We start from the raw sequence: 20563 nt of genomic DNA on the forward strand, positions 1-20563 counted from the left end.
AATTGTCCTATCGGTGTTTTCTGTGATCTGCAGTCTGTAAAGACATGAGGTTGGTGGTGTCTCCTTTAGGGGAGTGAGTTTCACAGAATCACAGAATTATCAAGGTTGGAAAAGACCTAGAAGATCATCTAGTCCAACCATTACCAATACTTCCTGGCTAAATCATATTCCTCAATACCACATCCAAGTGTTTATTGAACACTCCCATGGTCGGTGACTCCACCACCTCCCTGGGCAGTGCATTCCAGTGCCTGACCACCCTTTCCAAGAAGTAATACTTCCTTATGTCCAGCCTGAATCTCCCCTGATGCAGCTTAAAACCATTCCCTCTAGTTCTATCACTGATTACACGAGAGAAGAGGCCAACCCCCAGCTCACTACAACCCCCCTTCAGGAAGTTATAGAGAGCTATAAGGTCTCTCCTGAGTTTGAATCCTTTCAGACAAGCAGGGATTGAGAGGATGGCTGAATGAAGCAACCCTGGCTCTTTCCTCCTATGCCTCTGTCATGCAGATGTGCCAGTGCTTGTGCATATAGTTTACTGATCACAGAGAAAGTAGACAGAAGCAAGTTAGTATTTATGAATGTAATAGAGATGTGCTCCCATCTCTGGGGGTGGCTGTCAGGTAGAACCTAAGCCTGTACCTGCTTTACTGTACTGTACTGTACTGATGCTGAAGGGCATCCTCTTGTTGCCAGCCCCAATCCACCACTTGGCCTTTTCTTACCAACTGATAGAAGGCTCTTAATTTCCACACTAAATGGGGTGTAAGTGGCTGTCAGTACCCCAGTATACTTAAAGCTCTTGCAGCTGTTTTACCTGTACCTTGTCAGTACCTCCATTAGGCGGGACCTTTTTCCAGGTCCTTGTTCCACACAGCAGCTTCACCCCGCGCTCAGCTCCATCTCTCCTCACTCAGCTCCATCTCCATCTCTCCTCACTCAGCTCCATCTCCATCTCTCCTCACTCACCGCCCACCCCACGCTCACAGTGACATCACCCGCGTCCAATCATCCTCCGCCGCGCCCCGCTCGGTCCCGCCGGCTCGGCACGCGCGGCGGTTGGTGCTGGAAGGGGGGGCTGAGGGGGGCGGCTGTCAGCCGAGCCGAGCCGAGCCGTGCTGTGCCGGGAAGCCTCTGGGTGGCAGCCCGGCTGTCACGGCAGCGCTACGCAGGTAGGCACGGCTGTCACCGCAGCGGGACCCTCCCCCGTTCCGCGCTACGGGGCTCGGCTGTGGGGATGGGAGCGGTGAGCCGGCATCGCGACAACTTTCCCGGTGCGCCCGGGGGCGGTGGTTTGGCGGCGGGGTGAAGGGCAAGGGCGGCATCTCCCCGCAGCGGAGCGGGATGGAGGGTAGAGCGGGGCGATGCCGCCGCAGTCGCGGTGCCCTCGGGCGGGCGGCGGGGCGGGGCGGGCGGGTGCCGCAGACGCATCGTGCCCGCTGCGGTTCGGTCGGCGAGCAGCTGCACCGCTCGTTTTCTCTTGGAGTGGATATAACGCCGTCTCACTTCGTTTCCCCCCTCCCCATGTGAAGCGCTAATTGCGCATCTTTTTTTGTGCCACTTTCCCGCGAGCGGCAGTAATTACTGCTGGCTCCAGTGACACACGCGGGTGAGAGGAGAAACGCCGCTGCTGGGCTCTGCTCGAGGCGTCTGAGCGGCTCAGCATCATCGGGAGCCGCGGCCGCTCGGCGGAGCCCTGCGAGCTTCTGCTGTCAGCCCCGCCGCAGATGGTCTGTGCCGTTAATCAGCCAAGCTGCGTTTAATAATTCGACCTATGGGCTGAGAACGGGTCTGATGTTAGAACGCATTAAAACAAAATCTTAAAATGTCGTAGGGTTTTACAGACAAGCCGTTACGTAATCGATGTGTGTACAACGTAGGCAAAAATTGCCTACAAATGAAGCCACGTGTGCAGAGGTGGCTCCGGGAAAGGAGGTGCTGACCGATAGACTTCACTTAGTGTCAGTCGTTCGTGCAAATTACTCTTAAAGCAGATAAAATGACGGAGGAGTTGAAACAGCACGAGCGCAGGGGCGAGCGTACAGGTCTGTATGTCAGGATGATCTTTTGTCCCATCTTATGTGACTTATTGCGAATAGTTGGCAGAAGAACTTTCTCTAATGCTGCAGAAACCTAATGTTAGTGTCGATTTCTTGCATGTTTATTTGTTTATATCCGAATGCTCACTATCTCTATCTGCATCATTTGATACATTCTTATATTTGTGTTTAGTGATAGCTGACAATGAATCAAAATACCTTATCCATCCCTAAATTATTCAGAACGTAAATATAAACAGTTAAGGAAAAGACTGACCTTTCCCACATTTGTATTCTCTGCAGTTCTGTTATAAACCACCCAGGGAGGTGGTAGAGCTGCCATCCCTGGCAGTGTTGAAGAAGCGTCTGGATAGGGAGCTAGGAGACATGGTTTAGGGGTTTCCTGTAGGTATGGTAAAGGGAGGACAGTTGGATTAGATGATCTAATAGGTCCTTTCCAACCTTGTGATTCTATGATTTTATGAAACCATCAAGAGATGTTAGTTTTCATTTCAGACTGACACCAGAAAGTAATTCAACTTCTTTACAGCTGCATGGTTATGCAAGAAATGGGTTGATCTCACTGGACATTAAACCCTGTACACCTAGTACAGCCTGGAGAAGAGGAGGCTCAGGGGAGACTTTATAGCTCTCTATAATTTCCTGAAGGGAGGCTGTAGTGAGCTGGGGGTTGGCCTCTTCTCTCGTGTAATCAGTGATAGAACTAGAGGGAATGGTTTTAAGCTGCGCCAGGGGAGATTCAGGCTGGACATGAGGAAGTATTACTTCTCAGAAAGGGTAGTCAGGCATTGGAATGCACTGCCCAGGGAGGTGGTGGAGTCACCAACCATGGGAGTGTTCAAGAAACGTTTGGATGTGGTGTTGAGGGATATGATTTAACTGAGAAGTATTGGTAATGGTTGGACTAGATGATCTTCTCGGCCTTTTCCAACCTTGATAATTCTGTGATTCTAGTAGAAGAAGCCCTAGATCATGGTTACCCAAACTTTTGACTTGCTTGGGCAGTACTGAGCAAACAGGAGTTGCCTTGAGATGCATATAAAATATATAATATTTTTCAGTGTATTTAAGTAACAAAGCTGATTTTTGATGTGTTTTTAAATTAAAACTTAAAAACTGGCAGCAGCAAAAATGTACAACTGGTGGGATGTTTGACCTTGGTTTTGTGGAACATCTGTCTGCTTTAATGGAAGCAGTTGCCATTCCTAGAGACTTCTTAAGGTGTTCATCAGGTTTTTGATGAAATATTATTCTTCCCATACTTCATCCTTGATAATAATTGTTCACAAGTGTACGTACTGCCCAAAAGCAGTGACGTGAACAAGGCCTGGCTGTGAAGCAAGGCATATTTTTCTCAGTTAAGAGGGGGCTTACAAAAGTCTGGTAGAGACATGACCATGTTTTTCTTTGAGTTGAAGGTCTGACTGCAACTTCATACATTCTGTATGAAAGTTTGCAAGTAACTTATTTATGTTGGCTGAAAATGAAGTTGCAAAGAATCATTTTTTTTTGTGGGTTTTTTTGTGTTTTTGTTTTGAAATTTGGAACAGTATTCTCAAATTTCTTTATCAAAATGGAAAGCATGGCTGTGTATTCTTCAGTGTTTGCAGGTCTGTGTTTAGCCAGTGTATCAAAATGAATGAAATTATTTGCCATAATTCAAGCTTGCTGTAATTTAAACTTCATTTCAAACATGGTTATTGTCTGAAACGTAGCACAGATAAGGTGATTTTCACCTTGCAGATGCACTCATTTAAATGAGTGGTCAAGTCCAGCAAAAATGCTGAATCTATGAGCCATTTTGAATCCCTTCATTCTGGTACAAGACTTGCTGTCACATTGCAAGCCATTGAGTCTTTTTAGCATCTCACCCCAACTTATGCACCTTCCTTCAGAAAAGTAAATGATGAACCTGTAATCTACATCCATACTTTTGAGGAACTTGTAGAATTGGCGATGATTCAGTCCCTTGGACTTCATGAATTTCAGAGCTTTCATGATGATTTGCATGACATTCTCCACTCTTAAAGTTCTGCACATAAATTTTCTTGCTGCCAGTGCAGTGATATTTCATCAAACATGAGTTTCTGGTGGCAATTGCATCATCTTCTATCAATTTTGTAAGTTCCTCCTTTTTACCGACCAGTCTGGAGAAGTCTCTGAGGGAACCTTATAGTGGCCTTCTAGTACCTGAAGGGGCCTACAAGAAAGCTGGGGAGGAACTTTTTATAATGGCAGGTAGCGACAGAAGGAGGGGAAATGGCTTTAAACTGAAAGAGTGTAGATTTAGGAATTAGGAAGAAATTCTTTGCTGTGAGGGTGGTGAGATGCTGTAATAAGTTGCCCAGTAAGGTTGTGAATGCTCCCACCCTGGAAGCAGTCAAGGCCAGGCTGGATTGGGTTGTGAGCAACCTGGTCTAGAGGGAGGTGTCCCTGCCTATATCAGTGGGGTTGGAGCTAGATGATCTTAAAGGTCCCTTCCAACACAAAGTATCCTATGATTCCTTGATATGCATCAAATTTGGCAGCATGTTTGTGCATACAGTGTCTTTTCAGATTGTAATTTTTGAAAACAGACATGATTTCCTTGCAGATTAAGCATAGTGCTATGTTATTTGTCAGCACTATGCTGTGCCCTTGTGTCCTGGTGCTGGGCTGGGCTGCTTGGTGGGGCAGAGCTTACAACATGATGATGCATTGCGTGCAGGTTGGGCATGACTACTCTAGATTATTAAGATTATGGAACAGAGAACTGAACAGTGGCGTCCTGAGTATGTCCCTGATAGAATCTGCATGATCGCATGCTATTATTTTTTTCCTACAGGAGCCCTGCCTCATTCAGTGCACAAGGTGGATGGAGCTCACCTAACACAGTTCAGTCTTTGTTTATCTTTCATATTGATTGATACCTGAGCACATGATTTATTTTCTCTTTCACATAGTTCTGTTTTGAAGACAGAATGGATAACATCTGTATAGGCTGTGCTTATGTGCTTATCGTTATGTGATCAGGATACCTCACAGTTTTTACTTTTGCAAATTCTATGTAAGGTGACAAACGACATTTACAGATGGTGATCAGAGGGTTAGGTTAAAAGCATTCACTATTAAACAACCTTACTTCTGTATATTTGCTCAACTTCAACTGCCACTGTTTTTACTGACAGTCCTGAGTGCTCCACACATAGAATCTCAGAATGACTTAGTCTGGAAAAGAAAGACCTTAAAGACCATCCAGTTTCCACCCTCCTGATGTTAGCAGGGTTACTGCTTACTAGAACAAGCTGCACAGGGCCCCATCCAGCCTGACTTAGATGCCTCTAGGGATGCGATATCCACTTCTTTGGGAAGCCTGTGCCAGTGCCTTACCACCCTCTTAGTGAAAAAATTCCTCCTAATGTGTAACCTTAATCTCTCCTTTTTTAGTTTAAAAGCATTCTGCCTTGTTCTGTCATTGTCTGCTTCTGTAACAAGTCAGTCTTCCTCCTGTTTATAACTTCCAGTCAAGCACTGGAAGGCTGCAATGAGGTCTCCCCAAAGCCTTCCCTTCTCCAGACTGAACAGACTGAACAATAAATGGAGGCAAATTTAAAAAATAATAAAAATAAAAATCAAACAGAGAAAGTGTAGAAAACATTCAACTTTCAAAGTAAATTTCATACGTTTCCTGATGTGTTACTGCATTGGTCTAGACTCTCCTGTTTCCATACACATTTGCAGCAGTTTACCAGACTCTGGTCTTAATTCTTACTCGTCTTTGTAGCCCAGTGTATGGACTTTGTTTGTACTGAAACATCGCAGTACTTATTTCCAAAAAGTTGGTTAATTTTAGGTTCATTTTTAGAGACACAAGAAAACTTGTAGCATTTACTTAATGCCTGCCTATGTTGATGGCTTGAAAACAGGCCTTATGAGGAGTGTCTAAGGGATCTGGGATTGTTCAGTGTAGAGAAGAGGAGGCCCAGGGGAGACCTCATTGCTCTCCATAACTACCAGAGGGAGGTTGTAGTGAGCAGGGTCTCGGCCTCTTCTCTTGTGTAACTGGTGATGGGCCTAGAGGGAATGGCTTCAAGCTGCGCCAGGGGAGGTTCAGACTGGTTGTTTGGAAATGCTGCTTCTCTGGAAGAGTGGTCAGCTGTGGAATGGGCTGCCCAGGGAGGTGATGGAGTCACTGACTCTGGTGGTGTTCAAGGAACATTTGGACGTTGTGTTGAGGGACACGGTTTAGTGAGAACTATTGGTGATGGGTGTATGGTTGGACTGGATGATCTTGTAGGTCTTTTTCAATCTGTGTGATTCTGTGACTCTGTGAAAACATAGTAATGATTTTTGAGGTGTTTTGACTCTTTTGCTGAATGAAAGGAAGGATTTTTTTTCTTTATTGTTATGTTTTAAAACTGAGCTCTGCACATTTTCCAGTGTAGTTCATTAATTAGGGTTAATTCACCCTATTGAATTTTGTGGGTTTCTGGGGTGGCAGATTAAATATCTTATGAATTAGGGTTTGGTGTTGATTTTTTTAGGGTTTGTTAATATGTTGTGGTTTGTTTGTTTGTTTGTTTGTTTGTTTGTTTAGTTTGATGTTGAATATTCTATTGTTTTATTACTGCTACTTTAGTGAAATTCATAACAAAAGTGCATTGTAAGCCTTTTGTTGGGTTGAAATCTGAATAAAATTGTATCTGACTTAGTTAGCACTGCACCACAGTATTTTGTTTACATAAGCAAGTTGTTTGAATGTGATGAAAATGCCACTTGCGGTGATTAATCTGAAATGGGGGGGTGTGGAGTTGTAGTTTTCATCGTAAATTGAATATTGTAATTCTCGTCAGAGTATATAAAAACAGTTGAATATGTATAGAGTCTTCTTAAAGCTTGTATGAGCAGTGCGGTGTTGAAATGAAGAATTACAAATATTTGACAAGGTCTTTTCTTGTAGTTATGTAATGTTTCCTTTTATAATGGACGTATATTGGCCAGATCATGTGTTGTTTCTCGGCAGTGGCGCTACTGTGTCGTGTGTGGGTCATAATTTAGTCATGAGATAAGCGTTCTTTTTATAGCTTTTCTGGAAACATCCTACTTTACCCAGGACAATTTGATTTTCTCCAGTTTAGTAAAAAAATAATTGAACACAAGAATACCTGTAAATTGCTGATGACTTTTGGTCAAGGCAGTAATCAATGTTGAGAAGCTTCTACATGAATTCATTGCTTATGTAGTTTTTGCTTGCAATTGTTTTTCTATCCAGGATAATTGAATTAATGCACTTCAGTTTAACAACACTTAAATTTCATTTGTTTGTAAAGATAGAGGAAAGGTGATGGTATCTTTATTTATAAGTAGTGATAACTCTTCCCTTTCATTGGAAGAAAGGATTTTATTATTAAAGCTACTTTTCCACAGTATGAAACTGGTATTATTCAAACAGAATCTCGTACACTTAATCTTCTCATACAGAATTCAGATATTTAAAACAAACACTGGAACAGGCTTTTAATGCTGTCTTAATGTTGTTACTTGTTAATGTGTGAATCTTTCTGACAGTGGTGTTTGCTGAATGAAGGAGGTAATTTAGGGCCCTTTCTCAAGCAGAGGGATGGAACAAAAGAAGAATGACTACTTCTAACACATTAGCTTTAGCAAAGTGGGGAATTTAAGATTTTACACAGCTGGGAAAGAAGTTCACCTCATTTTTAACTTCTGTCTTCTGTAAACCCAATGATATTTGCAGGGCCTATTTATAATTTAAGTAATATATGACACAGGAGCAAATGCACCATTTTTGAAGCTGTCTTGGTGTTAAGACAAAGAGAATAAATTCACATATTTACATATCGTTTTGTTTTTCTTTTCAGACATTTTATCTTCAAGCCCAATCACACTTGAGAAAAAAAAAAAAAAAGCTTTTTTTTTTTTCCCCCCTGTGTGTAAAAAAAATAATTGCTTTGTATTTTTAACAAAGATTTCCTTCAAGATAACTGGTTTTCAAGCATTTGAAACTAGAGATACTGGCAACTTTGTTTTGATAGAAGAAAATCAGTTATTTTTCATCTACTCGCTGGTAAAATAAAATGAAAAGAAGTAAAATGTCTCAAAATGTTAGATATAAATACTCTATTTTTCTTTGCCAACCACTAGTAATGAACTTCTTAAGGGTTCTACTGGGATAATTTGTCTGTTGTAAAGGCTTAGGGTTTCTAGAAGTTAAGAACTGCTCCTGCTAGTAATGCTTCTAGATGAAGTGCAGTTGAAGTGTAGCAGTTTTTTTGCTATGAAGATTTTTCAAGCAAATCAAAAGAAAAATAGTCATTAGGATAGATGGGGAAGAGCAGCTAGAAATATACGTTATTTAGTTTAGTGTTTTTCTTCTTGTGAAGAGGAAGCTCTTTTGAACTATTACCAGGCCAGCTTCCCTTTCATTGCCTGTCTTCAGTGTAGTTATTTTCTAAAAATGACGTTTGGAATATTGAACAGTTTCCACTTCAGATTTTCATTATAAAGTAGCTCCAAGGGACACCAGCTGCTGTTGAAATAGATCTTGGGAAGGCAGGCGTTCTAGAACTCCATTTTCACTTGCCACTTCCTGAACTCTGCTTCTCTTTGCTTTTGCTATCTATTATATATTTTCCCTCTGACTTTTCCTAGCTCTTTAAATATCCTTTTTTTTTTCTTTTTTTTTTTTTTTAAACAAAAAGCAACAACATATTAATGTTTTGAAAAAGTATTTGATTCCACCGTTTTTGTAACTTGTAGCAGCACTATCTCCAGAAAAAGCACAGTGAGGATCATCACAATGGCAAAAGCAGTCAATACCTTGACTGCTACAGGTTAGTTTTGAAAATCACAAACTAAAGAATAATCACTGTGCAAGTTTTGACATTACCTCAGCATTAAAAAAATGTGTATTAATTTCTTTCTGATTGCTTTTGTTTTTTTATTGACTCCATATATATAGAACACTAAGACAAAGTGGTGCCTCTTCCTTTCTCCCCTTCTCCCCTTCCCAGCGTGTAGGTCCATGGGTCCCTTCTTTCCCTTGTCACAGAACTAGGCTGAACCATAACATTTTTGGTTCATATTTGAGTTGGAAGATGTCTCTAAAATTTAGTCAACCAGTACAACCCAGGTACAGGACTTTGCCCCTTGCATTCTGCTGTTGATTCATTGATGAAGGTATTAAAGAGCACAGGTACTAATAGAGACACCACTTTGTCTTAGTTTGGACTTTGAGCAATTGACCACCACTCTTTAGGTAAAATCTCATAACCAGTTCCTCATCCATTGAACAGTCCACCCATCAAATCCATATTCAGTATTCAAGGCCCAGCTGGATGTGGCTCTGGGCGGCTTGGTCTAGAGGTTGGCAACCTTGTGTATAGTAGTGGAGTTGAAACTAGATGATTATTATGGTCCTTTTCAATCCAGGCCATTCTATGATTCTATGATCTTTCCAATTTACAGAGAAGGATGTTATGAAGGGCCATGTCAAAGGCCTTACTGAAGCCCTTGCTCTTGGTGAAGCAGTCTTGGTTGTCTAGTGTCCCTTTCCTCTCTTTCATGTGCCTTAGCATAGCTCCCAGGAGGATCTCCTCCATGATCTTCCCTAACACAGAGATGAGGCTAACAGGTCTGTGGTTTCCTGTTTTGTCCTTTCTACCCTTCTTAAGAATGGGTGCTATATTGCATTTTTCCCGGTCACCCAGGAACTTTACCTGTCTGCCATGACTTTTAATTATCATTGAGAGTGACTTGGTGACTATATTAGCCAGTTCCCTCAGGACCCTGGGTTGAATCTCACTGGGACTCATAGTTGCTCAGGTGGTCACAAACCTGATCTTTGCTCACAGTGGGAGGGACACTGCCCCAGTCCCCCGTTCCAATCCATCTACTCAAGGGGTGTTTGAAGAGCAGTTGCCACTGAAGACTGAGGCAAAAATATTATTCAGTACCTCAAACTTCTTCTTGTCTGTTGTTACCAGCCTGCCTCTGCTGCTCACTAAGGGGGTTAGGCCTTCTTGGACTTTCCTTTCCTGACTGATATATCTGCAGAGAGAAGCCTTACTTGTTCTACTTTGCATCCCTTGCCCATTTCAGCTCCAGCTGGGCTTTGTCCTTCCTACACAGCGTAGCAGCATCCCTGTACAGGTTACCTGTCCCTCCTTCTACTGCATGTGCATTTTCTTCTTTTTCTGTAGTTTGACCAGCAGATCCCAGTTCAGCCGTGCCAATCTCTCGCCTTTCTTTCCTGACTTCTGTACATGGGGATGGAGAGCTCCTGTGCTCCTGAGGAAAGCTTCCTTAAAGATCTGCCAGTTCTGTTCTGTTCCTTTGACCTTGAGGATAGATTCCCAGGGAGTTTTGTTGACTGACTCTGAGGAGCTGGAATTTAGCTTTTCTAAAATTCAGCATCCTAATTTTACTCTCTGTGCCATGTCCCTCAGAAGTGTGGACTCCATCACTGCATGCTCACTATGGCTCAGGCAACCTCCTGTTGTTCCCAGTCAGTTTGCTAGCATTGGTGAGCTAGATTTGCAAAACTTATTGATGGATTAAATGAAAATTTGTAATACATGGCAAGTTATTTATATCACAACCTATTTCTGTCAATTTTCATGCCTTTTTATAAACTGTTTTTCTGTGTAAGTGTAGAATTAGTGGTTTAGATGAGGAGTTAACTTCCTTCTATGCAGTTGGTATTTGCAAAAAGAACCTGGAATGTACAAACAAAAAACTAGTTAAAGTGGAAAAAACTAAAAATTTCACATCTGATGCATTGTTCTAACCTTATTCAGTCACCACTGAACTAGCATACATATGTACTCATAAACAACTGTACATGTATATATGGCCTTGTTTGTTTGTTTGTTTTCTTTTTCCCAATGCAGTTCTATTTGTCTGGAAGTAAAAGTCTCTAAAAATATCCCCAAAATAAAGAGAAGCAGAAAATCTTTAGTCGGGTGACTTTTAAGAAGTGAGTGTAGTGGTTCATAATTGCATTATTAAAATGTCAATATAAACAGCTTTTTGAGCTACTTACATTGTATTGTTCAAAATAACAAGAAAATCAAAATACAGATCCCTGGTAATGAATGCTGTTTTTTCTTCTGGGGTCATTCAGCCAGTATGTGCAAAGCATGAATCATTACGTGAGGGATTTTCCTGAGATCTGAAGTATTTCTCTCCTTTTCTTTGCGGAAAAATCATGTTGAATATGAATCAGGAGTGAAAGCAGTTTAAATTCTCCTCCTGGGATAGTGGAGTGGATATTTTAAAAATATTAAATAGCTTTTTGTTTTTAATGTGATGGTAATCTGCGTTGTGTTAGCTAAGAATGCTTGAGATGACTTCAGAGTTTTGGATGAAGAAACTGTGATTTGTCGGTTTGTCATTTATTGGTCTTTGTGATTACAGAACCTGATTTTTGAGACCTAGAAGAAAGTGGTATTTCTGAGAATTAATTTGTACTTAGTTGTGCAGAGGAGATACAAGTCATGATAAACCTGAGTAAACCAAATATTTCTTTGTGGAAATGGCAGCTGTGAATATGCTGAGAATAGTATAGAGCCCTACCTTAGGATAACATAGAGCCTCCTTAAAGGCATAAAGAAAGTTTTGTAGTTGAAACTGCCGCAGGTTTGTAGTAGAGCACAGCTGTTCCCATTTCCGCTCACATTCTTTTATTGTAATATGTTCTATGGGTTCTCTACAGACCAGCTGACCCAGTCTTAAATGTGGCTGAACCATAAAACCTGTTTTGTCCAATTTCTATGAGATCTTATTTAAAGCATTCAAAAGATATAAAGACTTCTTTTATGTTGTTGTTTTTCTTCAGTGATTAACTCCACTCAAAAGTGATGTTTGTATCTAAAGTTAAAACAGCTACATGCCATTCAGACCTTGGCTTGCTCATATAATGGAGGCACACAGATTCAGGATGTGGGGTTTTTTTAGCTAGAACAACTCTGATAGAACCATACTTACTTCTATTAATGTATACTTATATACGATCTCAGTTTTATTCACGTTCCTGTGAACTGCTTTGGTGGCCAGCTGAACAATATGTAGATGATCTTATATTTGGTAATGTTACTAAGTGACAGTATTCAAACTGACTCTGATTAAATAAAGCTTGCACAGAATCATTAAGGTTTTCCCTGTGCATGGCTTTATTTTTTGGTTTTATTTTTTTGCACCAAGCACTCTTCTATATCTGTGCTAATGTTTAGTGGTACCGATGTGACAAAAGAAGAAAGGAAAACTTGAAAGCAATATCCTTACACTTTTGATTGATGGCCAAAGAATTCTAGCATCGATTTTGTAAATCAATGAGAACAGGTCAGAATTTACTTCCTTGTTGTTATTTAGTATCTGTGCACCCACATTGTATTATGTTACTGAACTAGTGATTTTTCAGACATTTTTCCAGACCAGTTTGAAGGAAGATTTTTTATTGGTGGGTTGATATAAGTACAGATAAGGATATAAAGTATCTTGTAATGTAAATTTGCATCAGCAGTTTTGCACCTATCCTTCACATAGCTCCTTGCTATTCACTACAGCTCTAGGCAGAACTGTTTTGACATGTTTGTGACTGCTTTAAGTAAATCACTTGAAACATTTAGGATATTCTTGGCTTGGCTTGCAGAGTTTTCTGTGATTGATGTGCTCCTAATCTCTTTTTACAGGTGCCTCTTTTCAAATGGGGAACATATTTATTGGTTGTCTGCTAGATAGGTACTGTGGTTTTCAATAGGGTATGCAATTAGCCAAAAAGCAATTATTTGACTTTGACTGGAGATACTATTACCTAAAATAATAAAATAATTCAAAGGAAAATCTGTTAAAGGAAAGTTTAATTACTTGTATGGCTAATAAGTTATATTGTGGGAATTTTAGTTTACCATCAGGTTAATTCCAGTTCAGCTTTGTAAACACAGATCAGAGAATCTGAGTGCAATTTCTTTCCTGCTCCTGGATAATCCGTTGTTCCCAATAATTTTTTACATGTCACTTTTATGTTAATGCATAAACAAGCATGTCACTTCAGTAAGAACACAAAAATCAATCAGTGCTTTTCAGAGTTAAATAGAGGGGCATTTAAGAGAGAGAGTTTGTATTAGCTGTTAGGATTAGGCCTTTGAACTTTATCATCCAGGTTTTGAGCAGGACCCAGCACTCTGTGTGAAGGTGTTTATCTTAGCATCACATAAGAATATTGAGGTGTATGGATCTGTATTTGCCTAGAGTTCTTGTGGATGCCCCATCCCTGGAGGCATTAGAGGCCAGGCTGGTTGTGGCTCTGGGCAGCCTGGTCTGGTGATTGGTGACCCTGCACATAGCAGGGGGGTTGAAACCTGATGATCATTGTAGACCTTTTCAACCCTGGCCATTCTATGATTCTGTGATTCTGTGACCACTCACAGCATAGACACTCATGCTCCCTCTAAGTAGAGCTTCAGTGTGTTAGTAAGTTTGTCACGTATGGCTGTTTAATCTGCAGTTTTTATTTAATTTGACTTAACTTCACTCTCATTCTTTGAGACCATTTGCTGGCACATTTTTTTGTCTTTTTTTTTTTTTTTTTTTTTTTTTTTTTTTTTTTTCCTTTGTTGATGTGTTGAAAGTTGTCAAGTGCCTTCTTTCAATAGGTGAGAGCTGTATGCTGCACAGCTTGGTAATTGGCATAAAACTTGGGTAAGGAAATTGTTTCCTTCTCTCATGCTACAGTATAGTCTTTTAAGACAAGTTCTTTTTCTTTTCCAGAGAAAATCAGCAATTATCCAGTCTTCCCAAAGAAAGAGCATGAATATAAGCAGCATAAGGAATAAGTACTGTCCTCAGAAAAGCTTGCATTTTGCTGAACCAGCTAAGGGTTGACAGCTCAGTATCACTAATATTTTTGAAAACCAGTCTAAGGATGCTTGAAAGTTAAAGTAGATGCCAGTTAGAAAAACTTTAGCTGTAAATGATTCAACTGATTGGAAGAAGTGAAATAAAAAAAAAAATCAGCTTTTAGTTATACAGACTGTGACTCCTTTTTGCCTTCCGTGGAAAATAATATTGGTACTGTGCATCTGAAAATATGGTTCCTTGCTCCACTTCTTCCTGCTTGCTAAAAAACTTGAGAAAAAAAACCCTTCTCCTTCTCCAAATTAAGATGCATATAATCTGGGAGTGTAGGAGCTTTGGTCCTGAACTCATTTAGAGCATCCAGACATAGTTGTAAATTCTCTCTTCCCTGCTAGGTAAGTGAGTCAGTGAGAGGTAAATCACAATGACAATTTGTTAATCACCTTTTATTAATTAAACTTTTACTATTAGTAGGATCAAACTATTAGTGAAAACAGATAACACTTCACAAAATACACGTGCTTACTCCCTCCCCTGCTGTCACTGATGTGCTTGATGTCACACACATCCAGCCCCACTGTTTGCTCTGCTATGCAGGGCTGCAGTGGTGTGCCAGGGGCTATGAGCTGGGAGTTGAGGTGCTTTCTTCCTCAGCAGCACTATGGGCCTTTGGCCCCTGACTGCCCACAGTCGCCATTGTCACCTCAGATGTTGCACAGCCTCTTGTCAGTACTAGCATGTGCAGCTGTGCTGAAGCTTGCATTACTGCAAAACATTCCAGCTGTTAATGAAAAAGAACTTCAGTGCATTGGTTTACTGTAACATGAAGTATGTTGTATCTTCTTCATGTCTTCTTATAATTCCTAGATAGAAACATCAGAAAACTTTATGGATTTCTACTATATCTAGCAGGCTGTTGTATCTACAACAGTAACACGTGGAATTATGCATTGGGAATAGTTTAGCTGACTTCCAGGGATTGGCACTGACATAAAAACTGATTGTAATGAGTCTGATCTGCCGCTGCAGAGAACTTTGAAGATGAGAATTAATTTACATAACATCTTATTTTGCCCACAAAAGAGAATATTAATTCATCTTTTTAGTTGGTGTTAACTGGACAGTTCATAAAGTACTGTTGGCCCACTGAGAATAAGACAGAAAGATCTGACCTGAAAATGTAAGAACACTGCAATTACTGTTATTTAATCAACCATTCTCTAAATACTGTTCTATCAGCTACTTCTAATAGATAACATTATTTCTCTCTATTGTATTTGTCTGAACAATATCTGAACCCTCTCCTGAGAGGATGCCCTCGTAACCTACTGTCTTAGCTGTTTGAAGTTCACTCTGGGTACCTTTGTAGATTATTGAGCAATATTGTCATCAAATTATGCAGCATCTGTTATGTCTGTATCCCATTAGATTATCTTTGAATTTTCTGTTGGAGTACCACATTGCTTTCAATTGAAAACTATGTATAACAAGGATACAAATTACATTTGACTTCATTGCTTTGCAAAAGCCTTTTCCCTCGCTTTGTTTCAAATGGTGAAATGGAATAAATATATTTCAAAAAAGAACATAATTGATGCTTCAGATTTAATGCATTTCATTTCTGATGCTTGGTAAAGGCAGCTTGAATGCCTCAGCATGTGAATAAATTTAGGCTGTGCTTTTCACTTCTGAAAAAAAGATAAGATCCCATGTGGATATTGGCATTAGACATCAAAATAGCTGAATTTCTGAGTTGGGTGGTTTTTATGTGTTTTTTGGTGTGTGTGGGTGTTTAGCCATTTCATGTATCCTTCAGATATAGATTGCAACTGTTATGTTTTAATTTCATTTGAAGACTCTTAATTACCTGAACATTTCACTTGGCACTGACATGTACCTTCAAGCATATTGGCTGCAGAGTGTTCTCTTGATGGTTTCGCTATATGGGGTTGTCAATTTTATGTGATGAATAGCTTGCTAATTATGGAGACATTCTATATTTTGTAACTGTACTGAATTGTGTATTTCAGTCATCTCTGAAAAACTAAATCAGATTCTTTAGGAATCATTAAGCCATATATATATAAATAGCACATTTGTATATTTTTCTGAGCCTAGAAGCAATTTAATAAGATGCTGCAAGTAAATTAGACAATTTTTTTTTAATTTCTTTTTTTAATATAAATTGCACTAAAATGTGTGTTCTTGCAGGAAATTAGATCTTTCTTGTTTGTTTGTTTATTTCCAATTTTCTTCTGAACTATTATTGTAATGTAATAAAATAATGTGAATTTCTCACCACTGTTCCTACTGACATGTTGCATGTAAATATCTGGTTCTTTAGCTTGTGATAAGTGAAAATGGAATTCATGGTCTTCCAGGCTGCCCAAAGGCATTGAAAATAGTTAACAAAGACTGCTGTGACATTAAAATACCCAAGGCTATTGTTATTTTGCGAGAACTACTTATTATGTAACAGTTCTTGTCTTTCTAGATAGTTAAAATCAACACCTCATCAAAATATGATGAGTGGAGATCATGCTTTGAAGTGTTTCAGTCATGTTTACGTTGTTGTTGCTTGGTGGTAATAAGAGAAAAAGTAACATCCATCAGATATCAGATAGTGGTACCTGTGTTCCACTAAACTTTATTAGATGATGTGTGGTCATAGCACTGAGGATTCAGGACTGGAGAGGAAGGGAAGGTTTTGGTAGTGTTTAATTTTTTTGATAATTTTTCAATGTTTTTGAACTTCAGTTTTAAATAATGCAGTTCCTCATTTTGATGTAGTCATTCTGCTTTTCTCTGAATCTTTGCATAACTACTGTTATTGATCCTGAACAATTTTGTTCTTAAATTTCATCTTCAGAATTGTTCATTTGGAATAGAATTGAATATGGAGCCTACAAGTGTGTAGGGTTTGGAGAAGAGAAGATGAAGTGTTTTTGGCATAGATTTGAATGACTACTTAATGGCTCTTTGAGTTGGACTATTGAAATATGTGAAAAGTTCAAGGGAAGGAATGATATTGCTGGTTATTTAGTTACTTGCTACTGATACAATATACTCACTTTGGCAGTGGAAGATTACATATTTTCATTGGACAAACTATCCAATGTTTAAAAGATGTTTCCCACTTAAAAATTCAAGAGAATCACTCCACTGGTTCTTGGCTTTTTAAATACCTTTGAGTTAGTGCAGGAACACACTGAGCTCATAACTACTGTCTGAACAGTGAAAATCTTAACAGTCCTTTAAAAGCAAGTTCCCTTAAACTATTTGCCAGTTCCATTTATCTCCTTTCAGCTCTTCTGTAGCTTAGTGTAACTCACAGCCTTGCAGAGTCTCACCAGATAATACCCCAAAGACACAGCTTGTATTTGTTATCTCTGTGGGTGTAGTGTTTTATCTTCTGTGAAGGTATGTTTGATATGGGCATCTTTGTACTCATATGGGTGAGTATACTGAGAAATGCCCTTAGATGTTAGCATGGAGGACTGTGAGCACCCTGTTTTTGTTGATGTACTGGATTGTGATCCTATTTCTTTCTTCTTTTAACCCAGTGCTTAAAAAGGTGTAACAGTCAAAATAGCATAATACAATTTGAATAATTATCATAGATTCATAGGAGCGGGAACACTACTGAATTTTTTGATTGGTAGTCTTAAAATACTCATTTAATTTTGAATAAGTTTTATGTTCTGCTTCTGAATTTTGGTAGCTGTTCAAACAACAGCATTCGTTATTGACACATTTGGGCAGATGGTGGTCCTGTACAATATGTGCAAGAATGTTCTTATCTCAGGAATGGAATTTCAGCTTTGACTGTTGAGAGCTGGGGTTTAATGCTCATTTTCCCTCTCTGATTCAGACACTGATGGTGTCTCTTGGAGAAAGGTTATTTGGTTATCATTAAGGGTTATAGATGAATGCTGTTAAGATGGAAGATGTAGGTCTTTTTCACATGTGATTTTTTAATTTCTCACTAAATAGAGTAATTTAAACTTCAGTGCTTATGCCATCGTTTGTTGATGCTGATGCTGTCATTGTGATTCGGAGTTTGACAAGTCCTTGGTTAAAAATGTGCATGATCGAATTTAACAAGAAAAGAGGTCCTGATGCTATTTCCATTTGCATATGATTCTATTCAACCAGAAGATGGTTTTGCCTTTGATTTTTTTTTTTCTCCCTAATTTTGGTGTATCTCTCTCTGTAACATTTACTTTTTAAAAGAGATTGCCTTTTTAATGATTCAGTAAAGGTCATTAGGAAGACCACTTTTGAAAATAGCTGTCTCCTATGCTATCTTTTAATCAACAACTTTGTACTTCCCAGCTGGACATTTCTTTCAAGAAAAAATAATTTTTTTCCCAGAATGCTTATTTTTATTAAAACAAATTTGACATAAATAATTTTCAGTCAGATGTCTGAATAACTGACAGTTTCTCCAGGTCCAAGGCACAAAACATTTCAATTGAATCAAAATGAATGAAGTTTTATACAAATAGAGTTTACTAAGTAATTCTTTAAAACTTTATGTGACAGATTTGGAAACATGAGCAGATGTATTTTTACCCAAGTAGGTGGCCATCCAGCAACAGAAGTTTCCTAAACACGTGGTGATATCAGCTAATGCTTTGTCAAATCATCCACAGTGATCTTACAATCAGAAAGACAACAATGGAAGCTTGATGTTCGAAAAGAAAAAAAAAAAAAGGCAGTTGATATGCCATTAATCTTGATATGAAATACAGAGAGTAAATAAACATGGATAAAATTTTCCTGTTATAAGCCAATGTAAGGCGGTGTGGAAGCAGTGCTTTTTTGCATTCTTGTAGTTGTGATTATTTTTCATTTTTATTTGTTTACTATTGCAGATAAAACTGACAGATTCAACAGGTGAACTATGTGGTGAGTTATTTTGGTAATTGTGTTACTTGGTAGATACATACCTTAATGTAATATCATTTTTTTTCATAGGTTTAGGCCAGAAGGGTGTTTACTAAAGGGCAGAAATGCAATGTTTTAGAATGCATAAATGGCAAGTGGTTAAGTTCCCAGCTTACAAATACACATGCTTCCTAATGTAACTCTAAGACTATCAGTGTGATAGCATGCCTTGCTCTCAGCTGTTCTGAATAGCTGTCAAAAACAATCCTTTAATATTTAATTTGCATTTCTTTTTCTTTCATGCAACAATAGGATTATGGGTTAAACACTCATGCTTCTAACATGCATTTTTCTTTTCAGTCCAAAAACTAGCCAGGATTTTTAGTTATGATTTGTTTCACAATGAAACTGCTAATTTTGTTCCAAATATTGAGTAGTGCAGATTATGCACTGATTTGTCAGATATTGACCTTCAGTATGCAAATATCACAGCTTCCTTTAACTGTCTTATAAAGTGTATGATGAACCTAATATTTCACATTTTCTTTGGAAAATATTTAGTCTGAGATCAACAAGATAGAATAGTGTTATATTTTCTTTTGTCTGCTGGTGAACATTGGTAGGTAGCTCAGACCTGCGTCTTGTCCCACTGGTGATTTCATCTGCAGAAGGCAGTAAAACGTGCAGGAGGTTGGATGGCACTGCTTCCATTGGGCCAGTACTGCTAAGGAAAAACTCCTTCAAGGTCACAGCTCTTCTATAATGGAAAGACTGGAGAATATACAGATCTCAGGCTCTGTAATGTTTTTTCTTTTGTTGTTGTTGTTGTTTGGTTTTTGTTTTTGTTTTTTGCATTGTCATCTAGGAGAAACTTTGATTCTGTAACCACTGGGCCATTAGTGCTTTCAGCTCAAACACAGTTGACATTTGGGCCAAATCTTTAATGTGGAAAGAGAGGTACCTATTACATAAGCAGTTTGGTTTTGTAGAATTCTGCTGGCTGTTCAAGGTTCCAGCAAGCAAGGTTGTTGTTGTATAAGGTACGTTTTGTAGTTAAATGTCATGTAGTCATTGTTTCAGATACTGGACAAATACCCAGGAAATAGTACTCTTTTTTTCCCTGCTCATTCCTCTGGTGATGTATCTAGTAAAAAAAAAGACTAGAATGCTCAAGAAGAGCATTCAGAAGGTGTTATACCACACGAGGTACGCACGAACTGATCATAATTGCCTGAATGTGCTGCTTGTAATAAATGGAGACAAATTGCTCTAATTATTTCTGGTCAAGTAGATGAGTCACAGTGCAGTGTTGTAATGTCATATTCCTCCATTCACAAGGGCATTACAATTTCTTTAGAAAAATACTATGTTAAACTACAATTAGATGCTGTCAGCTGGTTTATCTTTAAGAAAAGCAAGTACTTTACTGAATTTAATTTTTCTCATTGTGGTTTAACTTCATAATGCTAGCAGCACAATACTGTTCTTTTAGTGTATTTTTCCATTTCTGCTCCTAGATAAGTCTATAGTGAGTCTTAAAGGTTTGCTGTATGTTGGGTTGAGGAAAGTACTTCAAGAATTGTCTCAAAGTGTTAGATTATTCTGCATAACTCGATTCAATCTATTCTTAATGCAGTATGAATGAACTTTTAGTTCTAATTGTGGTTCTACTTTTGTGGGGTTTTTTTGGTTTTTTTTTTGGTTTTTTTTTTTTTTTTGTTGTTGTTGTTGTTTGGTTGTTTTTTTTTTGCCTTGAA

General features: G+C 38.9%; 1 protein-coding gene across 1 annotated transcript in view; it reads left to right on the forward strand.

The window, feature by feature from the left end:
* Nucleotides 1-1059: 1059 nt before the first annotated feature.
* Nucleotides 1060-20563, forward strand: part of CNTN1 (contactin 1) — a 226052-nt gene continuing 206548 nt past the window's right edge. The window contains exon 1 of the mRNA XM_032443168.1: nt 1060-1175. The gene's annotated coding sequence lies outside the window, so the exon portion shown is untranslated. The remainder of the gene's footprint in view (nt 1176-20563) is intronic.

Source organism: Coturnix japonica, chromosome 1 (assembly GCF_001577835.2).
Source record: "Coturnix japonica isolate 7356 chromosome 1, Coturnix japonica 2.1, whole genome shotgun sequence".
In the NCBI taxonomy this organism is placed as follows: Eukaryota; Metazoa; Chordata; class Aves; order Galliformes; family Phasianidae; genus Coturnix; species Coturnix japonica.